Source organism: Octodon degus, unplaced genomic scaffold, assembly GCF_000260255.1.
Source record: "Octodon degus isolate 3935 unplaced genomic scaffold, OctDeg1.0 scaffold00117, whole genome shotgun sequence".
NCBI classification, from domain to species: Eukaryota; Metazoa; Chordata; class Mammalia; order Rodentia; family Octodontidae; genus Octodon; species Octodon degus.
Window position 1 is genome coordinate 7820164 of NW_004524693.1, and position 14275 is coordinate 7834438.

Here is a 14275-nt window from a genome sequence, read left to right on the forward strand (position 1 = left end):
TTTCTGGGTTTATATTGTTTTATTTTTATTGTGCCTATCCTAATAGGCATAAGATGTTATTTCATTTGTGGTTTTGAGGTGTGTTTTCCTAATTATTAATGATTTTGTGCATATTTTCATTTTTTGCCACTTGTGTATCTTCTTTTATTGTTTTTGTTGTTAAATTTTCAAGAGTTCTTCATGTATCCTAGATCTCCACTCCTCACCAGACATGCTATCAGCAGATATTTGCAGACACTTTTACTTGATGGTGTCTTTTAAGGAATGAAGGGTTTTCCTTTTAATGAAATTCAAATTTTATCCTTTAGTTGCATGTGTTTTTGGTGTCATGTTCAAGAAATCATTGCTAAATCTAATGTAGTGAAGATTTTCTTTTTTCCATGAGAGGTTTATGCTTTTAGCTTTTATATTTACTTATGTGTTGGATTTATTTTGAATTAATTTTTGTGTACGATGTGAGGCAAAGTTCTGACTAATTTCTTTTGTATGAGGATATCCAACTTTCCAATATTTTCTGAAAAGATTGTCCTTTTCCTTTTGAATAATCTTGACATCTTTGTGAAAATTCACTTGACTACTTAGTGAGGGTTTCTTTCTGTTTTCTATACTATTTCATTGGTCTGTGTGCCTGCATTTATGCTATTGTCAAAGTGCTTTTTTTTTGTGATACTGGGGATTGAACTCAGGACCCTGCATTTGCCAGGCAAGCACTTATTCACTGAGTTAGCTCCTGAGCCCATCAAAGTGTTTTAATTACTGTTGCTTTGCAGGAAGTTATGAAATTAAGAAGTATCAATCCTCCATATTTCTTAGTTTTCCATGACTGTTTTGGTTATTAACAATCCCTTGAGATTTCAGGTAAGTTTTATGATGGGGTTTTCTATTTCCACAAAAAAAATTGGTATCTTCATAAATTTTATAGCGAATCATTAAATCACTGTGGTTAGTACTTGACATCTTAAATATAGGAAGTCTTCCAATTCAAGACTATTGGATTTTTTCCATTTAGTTAGGTCGCCTTTAGTTGAGCTAAGCAAGGTTTTGTAGTTTTCAGTGTGTAAGTCTTTCTTCACGTTGGTTAAGTTCACTCTTGAGTATTACATTCTTTTTAGTTTTTTTTTTTTTAATTTTAGGGAAGGGTCTACACTGTGTTCAGGGTCTCAATACTACATCAGACTCACAGTGATTCTCCTGTTTACAGCCTCCCAAGAGCTGGCATTACAGGCTTTGTGGGCCCCCACGCCCAGTCTCAATTGTCTCAGAGTGCCCTAGGGGCCGGGCCAGCACCAGTGATCAACCCCCCTGCCCCTGCACCACTTTGCAGGTGTTTTATTCTACTGAGCTATTTGGCAGGCCCTTCTTTTTAGGTTTTTTAACTTGACTTGTTTTCTTCACCTACTTTTCAGATTGTTCATTGTTAATGGATTATTTAAATTTAATGTAAATGATACATGAAAATAGAACATTAGATGTATTAATAGGGCAAGATGATATTTTGATACCTATACACAATGTAAAGTGTTTAAATCAAATTTAACCATATTTGCACAATACTTGTCATTATGTCAAAACCATCCAAAATCCTTTTTACTACATTTTGAATTTTACAATTCATTACTATTATATACAGTCAACTTATGGTGTGACAGCACATCAGGACTTTTTCCATCTAACTTTAACTTAATATTCATTAGTCAGTGTATATAAATGAAACTTATTGTGTATGTTGATTTTGTATTCTGCAACTTCACTTCATGTATTAGTTATAACACATTTTTTGAGAGATTCTTAGTATTTTTTAAATAAGAGTTCAAGTTGTGTAAACAGAAGTTTTGCTTTTTTATTTTCTAATTTTGATGAAATATATTTCCTTTATTTGCCTAATTGTTTTGCTTCAACTCTTCAGTATTATGTTGAACAGAAATGCCAAAAGAACACATCTTTGTCTTCTTCCTAATCTTTGAGTAAAAGCTTTCATGGTTTTATTATTGAGTGTGATATCAGCTGTCAGCTTCTCACATACGGGTTTTATTATGTTGCAATAGTTTCTTCTTATTCCAAATCTGTTTAGATTTTTATCATTAAGTATTGTCAACTTATATAAAATGCTTTTCCTATAGTCTTAAGGTGACTTCATGGATTTTCTTCTTTATTCTGATTAGATGGTATGTTATAATCTGTGATTTTTTTAATGTTGAAATATCCCTGTATTGCAAGAAGGAACCCATTTGCTAATAGTGTATAATCCTAATATACCATTGAATTCTGCTTCTTAAGATTTTGTGGACAATGACCACAGTGATATTCTTAAGGGATATAGGTCTAGTTTTCTTTCCTTTTAGAGTCTTTGCTTTGATGTTGGAGTAATTTGGGCTATATATAATGAGCTAGTATCATGGTTTAAATCTAACTGTCCCCCCAAAGCTTCATGGCCCTATAGGTGAGGGTTTGGGGAGGTAATGGCATCATGGGGGATAATACTTATTAGTGGATTAGTGCTTCCTTCCTTCCTTCTTTACTCCCTTGCTTCTTCCTTCCTTCACTGTGTCCTTTATTATTCAACTGCATATTGAACTACCACAGTAGATGGAACATTCATGGTACACACATGAAGTAAGTAAGGCATGGTCCTCTTTTCAAGAGGGTTCAATGGATATTATTCACATTTTAAATCCTCTACCTAGACAAAAGGTTATTCTTGGAAAGAATGCAAACAATTATTTTCCTGGTCACAATGCTTTTTGGATTTTGTTGCCTTTCTTTACACCCAAGCATGCAGGTGCACACACATGTACACAAACACACACACACACACACACACACACACACATTTAAGTAGGCAAATTTTTATGTGTCCATTCAGTTAACATAACATTGCTTCTCTTTTTTTGAGGCAGCTAATACACTCAATGGCATCAACTGACAATAATGAAGAACCTAACCTGCCTGACACAAGTTTCCCACCTACTGCCACCAAGTCCCATTTTTCCCAACACGGCTTTGTTTGTCTCTCCAAATTCATTTCTGTCTTTTCATCCAATTAGAGACAGGTATCCTTTTAGCTGCCAGTTAAATAGTCAAAGAATTTTTCTAAGCTACTCATGAGTGATAATGAGTTAATAATGTGTGTTGGAGATTTGATAACTTGGACAGTATGCATTTCTGAGTACTTGTGATATGCTTGGAACACAACATAGTACAATAAAAAATGTAAGAGGAATCACATACTATATTTACCTTCAGAAAGCTTTAAATCTCATTGGCAATATGGAATATATGCATAATAAATGATCCTAAGAAATAAAAGAACCAGAGTAGAAAAAGAACTCCTATAAGTCAACAACAAAATAAACAATGGGAAAATATTTAAATAGACATTTCTCCACAGAAGACACAAAAGTGATCAATAAGCATATGAAAATTGCTCTACATCAATAATCAGTAGAAAAATTCAACTCAAAACTACAATGATACACTACCTCACTCCCAATAGGATAGAGATTTTCATAAAGAAAGCAAAGTTGGTGAAAATTGGAGAAATGAACCCTTGTGCATTTTTGGTGGGAAATGTGTGTCTACTAGAGAAGTCAGATGTAGATCTTTTACAAAAACTTTGAAAAAGTAGAACTACATAGCCTCATAAATCCTATCTTTGGGTATACATTTAATTGAAAAAACTCTCAAATATATAGTTATATATCTATGTTCCTACCAATATATTCACAATAACTGAAAGGAAACCAAGTTTAAAGTAACAGAATGGATAAAGAAAATGTATTGTATACATACAAAGAAATGCTACTATGTCACAAAAACAAAACCCTGACCATATTTAATAGCATGGATGAACATAGAGAACATCACTTTAAAGGAATTAAGCCAGTCACAACGAAAAAAAATACTATAGGCTTCTAGTTTATGTGTATTACTGACATTAATAGGAACACAAATGTAGAAACATCTTTGGTAGACAAGGATGGGGGTGAGAATAATTGTTCAATAGATATAAAGCATCAAGTTTGCAAGTAGAAAACACTTTAGGGATTTATTACATAGTGATATGCACAACATCAATAAATTACACATTTTAAAATGATTAACATGGTAATTCTCAGTTGAATAGAAGTTCCAAGCCTAGTTTTTTGAGGAATCTCCACATTGATTTCCATAAAGGTTGTACCAGTGTACACTCCCATGATTAGTGGAGAAGTGTTCCTTTTTCCCCATAGCACCTCCAGCATTTGTTATTGGCTGACTTCTTTTTTTTTTCATTTTTTATTAATGTTATTGAGAAACAAGTAGCAATGAGACAGTTTCAAAACCGATTAGTATGACAGTTTCAATAATTAATACATTGCATATTGTTGTCTTCATAGTGGTTATTCATAGTACAAGATGCTGACATGATATCCTGTCCAAACACTATTAGTACAGATCTTTCTTCTCATTGAATTAAGAGAAAGTAGCTGTATATCTATCCTAACTATTTTGTATGTACACATACAAAATGGTTGTTCATGTGTATCCCCCTTTGTTGTTTAGTTTTGTCAGAGATGGGTATTCCCTTGTCATTTAAAAAATTGTAGGTGCATGAATTCAGCAAAATAATCTAATATAGTCCAGTAGTTCATAATAGTAGTGGGTTATCAGTAGGACTAGCAATGTCCGAAGTAGTTGACTTGAGCCTTTTATGGCTTAGTATATTAATATGGCTTTACTTTTTATACCTCATTTACACTTTTCTGCTGGATGGTTAAGACCAAGATAAAGCAAGACCTATATAACAAGAAATGTAACTTTTGTATCTGACAAGGTCAGTCAAATCCCCTCAGGATTTACCCTGATAACCTGTACTACAGTTTTTTGATCCTTTGTCAGTGTCATTGGCTGACTTCTTGATGACAGCCGTTCTTTCTGAGATGAAAGGGAATCTCAATGCTTTTTAATTTGCATTTCTCAGATGGCCAGTGATGTTGAACATTTTTTCACATATTTATTTGCTTTTTGAACTTCTGTGAAATGTCTGTTCATCTCAGATGCTCATTTTTCGACTAGGTCTTTGAATTTGGAGGATCTGATTTTTTCAATTCTCTGTATGATCTAGATAGAAGTCCTTTGTCTAAGGTATAATTGGATAAAATAGTTTTCCCACTGTGGGTTCTCTTGGCACTCTGTTGGTGATCTTTTTTCTGTATAAAAGCTTTTTAATAAGAAATTCCAGCTCTTGATTCTTTCTGATAGTTACAGAGTGATGGAGTTTTATTTACAAAGTCTTTGCCTACAACTACATCTTCCAGAATTATACCAATTCTCTCTTCCATAGATTTAATGTTTCTGTTTTAATAGTTAGATCTTTGATGCATTTTGATTTTAATTTAGTGTTCAGTGATAGACCTGGGTCTAGTTTTAGTCTCCAGCATGTGGAAAGCCAGTTTTTCCAGCACCATTTGTTAAAGAGGCTATGTTTCTTTCAGTGAATGTTTTTGGCTCCTTTGTCAAAGGTCACATGGTGAGTGTATTTGGATTTGTTTCTGAATCTTACAATCTGTTCCTCTGATCTTCATGTCTGTTTTTTTGCCAGTACTGTGCCGATTTCCTCACAGTAGCTTTGTAGTATAATTTCAGGTCAGGGATTGTGAGGTCCCTTTCTTTCCTTTGTTGCCCAGGATTGCTTTTTGCTATCCTAGGACTCTTCTGGTTTTAAATGGATTTTACAAATGTTTTCTCTAGTTCTGTGAGGTATACTAATGTTATTTTGATTGGGATTGCATTGCATCTGTATAGAAATTTTGGGAGCATCATCATTTTCACTTATGGTATCTTCCTAGAAAAATTATAAGCTTTATAGCACAGTGACGTATGTACATCTGTGCTTGTAGTGGCACAATTTGTAATAGCTAAATCACGAAAACAACCCAAATGCCCACCAAGTGATATATGCATTAAAACATTTGGTTTTTTTGTATAATTGAGTATTGCTATGCCATAAAGATAAAATTGAGACTTTTTTTTTTACCAAAATGGAAGGATTTTAGACCATAATCATAAGTCCACACATGTGTAAATACCACATTATCTCTCTGATATAAGAAACTGAAAATGCAAGTAAAAACATTTATGTATAATAGATATTGTAAATATGAAGAAACTGTTAAAAAAAGAAAAGGGAAATAGGCAGGGGAAGTGGAGAGGAAGGGAAAGAAAGACTAAAGAGAAAAGAATGGTAAAATGAAAACAGAGCTTTGTAAGTGGGGTATGAAATTGGGTTTGAAAAGAGGGGATGGGAATGGGAAAAAGAGCAAATTAAGATATAGCATGGACAGATACAAATTCCCTTAATGTATGTGGCCATCATGTATGCCTAATTTGTAGCAATAAATTTAAATTTAAAAAATGACAATAAAAAGATGATAAATTATGTTTTTAAATGTATTTGGTTGTTACAGGATCTCACTATGCAACTCAGACTCACAGTGATCCTCCTGTTTTCATCCTCCCCAGCACTGGGATTATAGGTGTATGCCACTACCCTCGGACTCTGGTGCAGCATGTGATGCTGGGGATCAAACCATAGTCCCTGCTCTTGCCTAAGCAGGCACTTTAGTCTGGTGAGCTATCTCACCAGGCCTTAAAAAGATGACAAATTCTATGTTATATAGTTTTAAACTCAATTTGTTTAAAAAGAACTGCTAAAGATGTAAAGAAGATATTGATGTGCTCACTTCAGGAGCACATACACAAAGGGTATCGGCAGTAACAAAGGCCATATGTTACAGAATGGTGTTGGTTTAAAATCCACTGACAACAGCTCATAGTTATCAAACACAGGCTATTTGGGAACTGAGCCCTGATGATAGGGATTTTGGAGAAGCCACCTGTTAAAGCATCTCCTGCCCACCTGTTTGATTGAGAAATCTGATTGGTCACCCACTGGTTGTTCAGTAGTCCCTACTTCTAGATCCTCTACTAATTATGCTTTCAAAAGACACCTACAATCTCTGCCCGGGCTTGCACCTTCATATCATGGCTATTGTAAAAAGAGCTAATATTTATCAACACCTCCTAAGTGCCAAGCACTGGGCTAGGACCGTAACATAACTTAATTCTCACATATCTCTTTAAGATGACTACTATTGTTCAGATTTTATAGATGAGAGACTAGAGGCATGATAACATTCCTCAACTTGCATAGCCAACAAATAGCATAGCCTATATTCAATGATCACACTACAATCATTTTCTAGAAAGAGGAATGTAGAAAAACAGAATAGAAATTTCTTTGCTTAAAAGCTTCAATCTAATTTTTTCAAGATAAATTCATCACAGTTCCAGCAACTGTGTTTCTCTGAAACAGGCAAGCAGGGGCGATATTTTCAAATGAACAACACTGTAGTTTATCCTAAATTCAACTCTAATTATATATGTTGCTAATTATATATGTAACTTTTGGCAAGTCATTTGTTTTGTGGGCCTCATTCTGTTCAATGAATAGAATAATTTCTGTCATACGGGCTGCTCTAAGTGTGGAACTGGTTTGTGAAAGTGCTGTAAAAGGCATAAAGATCATATATATGGCAATGCATATCTTGCTGTGGATCTTATATACCTGGAAAGTGGTATGTGACCAGAATTTTACAAATCAAACTATATCTTGACATTTTATTTATTAATTTATTATTTTATTTTATTTTATTTTATTGAGAAACAAATATCAATGAGACAGTTTCAAAACTGATTAATAGGACAATTTCAACAATATATTGTGATTGTTATCTTCTTAGTGGTTATTCATAGTACAAAAGGCAGACAGGATATCCTGTCCAAACACTATTACTACACATCTTTCTTTTCATTGAGTTAAGTGAAAGTAGCTGTATATCTATCCTAATTATTTTATATACAGATACAAAATGGTCCTTCCTTTGTATCTCCTTTTTTTGTTTAGTCCTGTCAAAGATGGGTATTCCATTGGCATCTAAATACTATACTGCGTAAATTCAGCAACACAATCCAACACAGTCCAGCAGTCCACAATAGTAGTGGGTTATCCACAGAAGTTGTTGACTTGAGCCTTTCATAGCTCAGCATATTAATATGGCTTTACTTTATATGCCTTGTTTTTATACTTTTCTGCTGGATGGTTAAGACCAAGGTAAAGCAAGACCTGTATAGCAAGAAATGTAACTTTTGTATCTGATAAGGTCAGTCAAGTCCCCTCAGGATTTATCCTGTAACCCTGTACTGCAGTTTGCAGATCCTTTGTCAGTGTCAGCCATGTGGATGAGTCACAGCCACTGCTTGACCAGTTTGTTTCTGTGAACGCCTGAGAGAATGATTTCTCTCCCTGTGACTCTCCTTAGGCACACACTACAACATCGATCATGTTGCTCTGTGACTCCATAATCTCCTTGATTAGAAAATTTGGGACACAACTGAGTTACATGATGTTACAGTATAGGTTTTCTTATGTCCTGAGTCTTTATTGACCTTGAAAGGCTAGGGTCAAAATGTTGGCTGTCCTTGCAGCCCTTCTATTTCTCTAATTCTTGGTCTGCAAACTTAGGTTGCTTAACATTTTATTTATTTATTTATTTATTTATTTATTTATTCATTCATTCATGCATTCATTCATTCATTTAGTGTTTTAGGGAAGGGTCTACAGAGTGTTCAGGGTCTCACTGCTAGATCAGGCTCATAGTGATCCGCCTGTTTACAGACTCCCAAGAGCTGAAATTACAGGTGTGCACCACCACGCCCAGTCTCAATTGCTGTCTCAGTATGCCCCAGGGACAGAGCCACATTGCAAGTCTGAGGATCAAACCCCTGGCCCATGAGCCTGCTTGCAGTTGCTTTAATCCACTGAACTATTTGGCCTTAACATTTTTATTATACAAATTTCAGACTCTTACAGTGAACACCCATGTACTGATCATGTCCTTGATATTTAAAGGCACTACTCAGCAATACTTTTGCAAAAGTAATTCCTTCAGAAAGGCAGATGGATGCTCCTCATTTTCTGTGCTCATCTTACGATTCCAGCCTTTTAAATCTCTTTGCATAGTCACACAAAGGAAACTATCCAGGATAGAAGCAGAACTTGTTTACTGCCAACAAAATTTATTTTTTGTTTTGTTTCCCAAGTTTGAGCGGAAATCATACCCAGAAATATAGGAGTGCGATTTGAATGGTTCAGTGAAGAAGATATGGAGACAATTTGGTCCAGTTTGATAAATTACAATCCACCTCTTTGTGAGATTCCACTGGAACAGATCATACCACCGGATGGCCACTTTTATGATCTTTTTATTTTTTTACTTTCATTAGTACATGTTTGCAGTATGTCATTACATTCACTGTGGGGAAATGGTATGAGTGCATAAGACATTTTAAATCATTTTCCCCCTTCCCTCACCTCCCTTTCATTTTCCAGCATCACATTCATTTATTTATAAGACTTAATTATGCTAACTCTAATACATACTGATTGAAAACAATACTAATAGGCCAAAGAACATATAAGACCTGTAAGATAATTGTACTAAGTCAGTCAAGGTATACATTTAAACATGTTGTGCATGCAGAATTACAATACTTTTTGCCTCTCTTGCTGTTTTTCCTATTATCTGTCTTGCATTTCATAATATATATATATATGAATTATAGATAGTATCAATATCTGTCTCTCCATATATAGAGATAACTTTTTATATAAGAGAAACTATACAATATTTAATATTGTATTCTGAGTTGCTTCACTTAATATTATGGTCTCAAGTTGCATCCTTTTACCTACAAATTCCTCTTTCTTTATTCAATACCACATTTTCTTTATTCATTTGTTGATGGATATATAGGCTGTTACCAAGATTTACCTATTATGAATTGCATAGTTTGAAAGAGAAATTTCATTTAACTCAGCCATTCCCCTTCTAGGTACGTTCCCAAAGAACCTACAGACAATACAGAAGCCTATTCTTTACAAAAGTCATCTGCTATGGGTCCCTACATTGATTTTTGTGAATATAAATGAAATGTTTCTAACCATGAAATGATGAACATTTTGCTAGTAAGAGAAAGGATCCAGAATGTCATTATGATTAACAGCAAAACAATCTTACCATTAGGTGAATTAAAATGCCTAGACCCAGCAATCTTTCCATAAACATTGGTGAATACACCTGGATGAATGAAGATTCTGTCCTTTTTCATAGGAATAACTACAAACTTATAAACAACCTGATTGCTCATCAGTTGAAGAATGGCTAAATACTGGTACTATATATTCATATCATGGACTATGATTTTGCTATTTAAAATAAAAATGAACCAGATACACAACTATAGACATGCTGGGAGGTCTGTGATACACTAAGTACACAATTCTGCCCTGGTACAAACAACATCCCCTATGGATGAGCTACGGGGCTACATGTATTTGTATGTGCATGTTCACAAGCAGGCTACGAAAAGATTCAGACCTGTTAATTTTGCTTACTCTGCAGAAGGGAACAATTGAGGAGATCACTGCTTCTTATTTTTTATTATTTCACTGGTGGCAGTGAGAATATGAAATATTTACAATTTACGAAAGCAGTAAAACTTTAAAAAAATTTAATATGGAACTTATCATCTGCTTTTGTCCACTGCTTCCCTGACCTTTCTGGTCCTCTGTCCTACAAGTCTACATTAAAGAACAAGACAAGTTGTCCTTCCCTCAGAGACTCCTGCCTGCTGTGTTCTTAAATCATTTGCATGCCTCAGAGATGAAGTGTAGAGGAACAGAAAGGTCTTTAACTGGGATTCATCACCCCCTGATGCTTTCTGAAACTTGTGGGAAACAGAAATAACCTACTTGGAAATTCAGTCGCTGCCTTTTCCATAAATCTTTCCTGTGTGAATAAGGGGCAGCTGTGTCTTAAAGTCATGCTTACATTTCAACGAATCAGGAAAATGGCAACCCTGTAGTCAAGTACCCCAACTTCCCAAACTGCCTAGCCAGTGCTTTAGCCTATGTCCCTCTTTGGATACTCCTCCCCTTCCAAAAATAACAATCCAAGTCACAGAAAGAACAACCAACTTTTGAGCACCTCTGTAACATAGGTACTATGCAGGGCATTTTCACCTCTAGTCAATCTTGCACAAAAACCTCTATGATAAGTAGGATGTGATATTTCAAATATGGAACAGGTGTCCAAATTAATAAATGTAATGCCCCATATCAACAGAACCAAAGACAAAAACAAAATGATCATCTCAATAGATGCAGAAAAACTTTTTGGTAAAGTCCATCACTCATTCATAATAAAAATGCTACAGATACATGTATGCAAGATTGATCAAATAATTAAACATTAACATTTACTCTTTAAAATAAAATTAGGACTGCGTATATAGCTCAGTAGAATAAGCACTTGCCTGGCAAGCTCAGGGTCCTGAGTTCAATCCCCAGTACCGCAAATAATAATAATAATAACAATAATAATAAATAATAATAATAAATTAAAAATGTTAAAAATCCTACAGAAAATTAAGGTTTATCAAAAGGAACTTAATGTTTGTTTGATAAATCTTGCACGCATCTATCTCTTAATCTGAGCAACAAATTTGATAACAATATGTAAAAACCATTGTTAATTTTTTATTCTTGTTTTGAAATTCTGCACTATTTTTATTGTTTTATGTTGCTTTCTTTTTGCCTTTGTACTTTTTGATTTTTCCCCTTTTTAAAATAAAATTTATGAGGGCTAGCCAAATAGCTCAGAGGATTAAAGCACCTGCAAGCAGGTGCAGGGGCTGGGGTTTAAATCTCCGGGCCTGCCATGCTAGCTAGCCCTGCCCTGGGGCTCACTGAGACAGCAAATGAGACTGGGTGTGGTGGCCTGTGCTTGTAATCCCAGCTCTTGGGAGGCTGTAAACAGGAGAATCACTACGAGTCAATCTAGTAGTGAAACCCTGAACATCCTGTAGACCCTTCCCCAAAAATACAAAAAAAAGAAAAGAAAAGAAAATTTATTATTATTATTTAATGTATTTGGTATAGGGTCTCACTACGCAGCTTGGATTTATAGTGAGCCTCCTGTTTTCAGCCTCCCCAGTTCTGGGATTATTGCCGTGCACCACTATATCTGGTCTAGGTGGCCAGCTCAGCATGCTTAGGGGAGGAGCCAGAGCAGCATGTTTTGCCAGGGATTGAACCCTGGTCCTTGTGCTTGCCTAAAAGCAGGTGCTTAGTCTGCTGAGCTATCCTCCAGCCCTTACAATAAAATTTAGAAAAAACAAAAAATCCTACAGAAAATCAGAACCGATGATCTTTACCTCAATCTGACAAAAACCATCTATGATAAACAAATAGTCAACATCACACTAAATGGAGAAAAACTGAAAGCTTTCACTCTAATATCAGGTGGAAGATAAAGATGTTCATTATCACCACACCTATTCACTATTGTTCTTGGAAGAATAGCCATGGCAATTAGACAAAAGAGAGAAATACAAGGAATAAGAATTGGAAAGAAAGAAATAAAGTTATTATTATTCACGGATGACAGATGCTGTACATAGAAGAACCCAGGGCCAGGGAGATAGCTCAGTGACTGAAGTGCCTACCTGGCAAGCATAAGGTCCTGAGTCTAATCCCTGGTACCAAAAAAGAAAAACAATCCCCAAAGCTCCACTAAAAAATTTCCAGATTTGATAAGGAAATTCAGCAGTGTAGATGCATATAAAGTCAACACTCAATAATCAGTAGCATTCCTGTAACAAACAACAGACTAACTCAGACAGAAATTATGGAAACCACAGCTTTCATAGTAGTGTAAAATAAACACAATCTTGACATACCTAGGAATCAGTCTATCAATGGAAGTAAAATATCAATGTATTGAAAATTGCAGTACTCTGAAAAAAGAGATCAAAAGGATATTGAAAAAACAGAAAAATTTCCTTTACTAATGGATAAGAAGAATGAACACTGTGAAAATGGTCCATCTCCCAAACTGTTTTGTAGATTTACTGAAATCCTTATCAAAATATCATTAGCATATTTTACAGACCTAGAGAAAACATTCATAAAATTCATTTGGAAACACAAGAGACCTAGAATAGTAAAGGCAATCATGGGCATCAAAGGCAGGGCAGGAGGTATTACAATCTGTGTCTTATAATTATACTACAAAGCTAGTGTGCTATAATCAGCATGGTTTTGAAAAAAAAAATCAGACCTCAGGATCAATGAAACAGCTTAGAAGATTAAGATACAATGAAGGGGCTGGGGAGATGGCTCAGTGGAATAAGTGCTTCCCAGGCAAGCACAAGGGCCTGAGTTCAATCCCCGGTTCCACAAAAGAAAAAAGATACAATGACAAAAATACTCAGCCACCTTATATTGAGAAAAGAGTCAAACATATTCACTGGGAGAAAGACTGTTTCTTCAATAAATGGTGCTGGAAAAATTGGCTGTCTATCTGCCAAAGACTAAATCTAGATCCATGTCTATCACCATGCACTTAACTGAAACCAAAATGGATCAAAGATCTAAATATTAAAACAGAAACACTAAATCTACTGGAAGATACAGTAGGTAGAAATCTTGAAAATGTAAAAGTAGGCAGAGTTCATAGACAAAACCCAAGCTTTATGGAAAGTAGTTTAATGAATCGCCACCTTAGATCTCATCTTATTAAAAAGCTTTTGCACAGGAAAAGAAATCACCAGCCAATGAAAAGAAAACCCAGAGTGGGAAAATACTTTAGCCACCTGTTCCTCATACAAAGGACTTATATCTAGAGCATATAAAGAATTAAAAACCTCAAATCTCTCAAATTCAAAGACTTAACCCAAAAATTGGCATTTAAAATGAATATACACAGGGCAGGCCAGATAGCTCAGTGGCTTAATAAGGATTCTTTCTGGGGTGAGATGGAGTCTCGGTGTTGTTTTAATTTGCATTTCCTGAATGACTGAAGATGTTGAACCTTTTTCATATATTTGTTGTATTTCTTCACCTGAGAAAGTTTGTATTCATTTTATTCTATTTTTAATGTATTCAGTTCAGGGTCTACAGGGTATTACTTACTACACAGATCAGACTCGTAGTGATATGGTGAAAGGAGAAGAAACTGGTCAAAAGAATAGATTAAATGGAATGAAGGAAAGGAGAAAAGAAGGAAGGAAAAAGAAAAAAAATACATACATATATATATATATACAAAATAGTTAGGAGAGCTATACAGCTCCTTTCTCTTAGTTCAGTGAGAAGAAAGATTTGTACTAATAG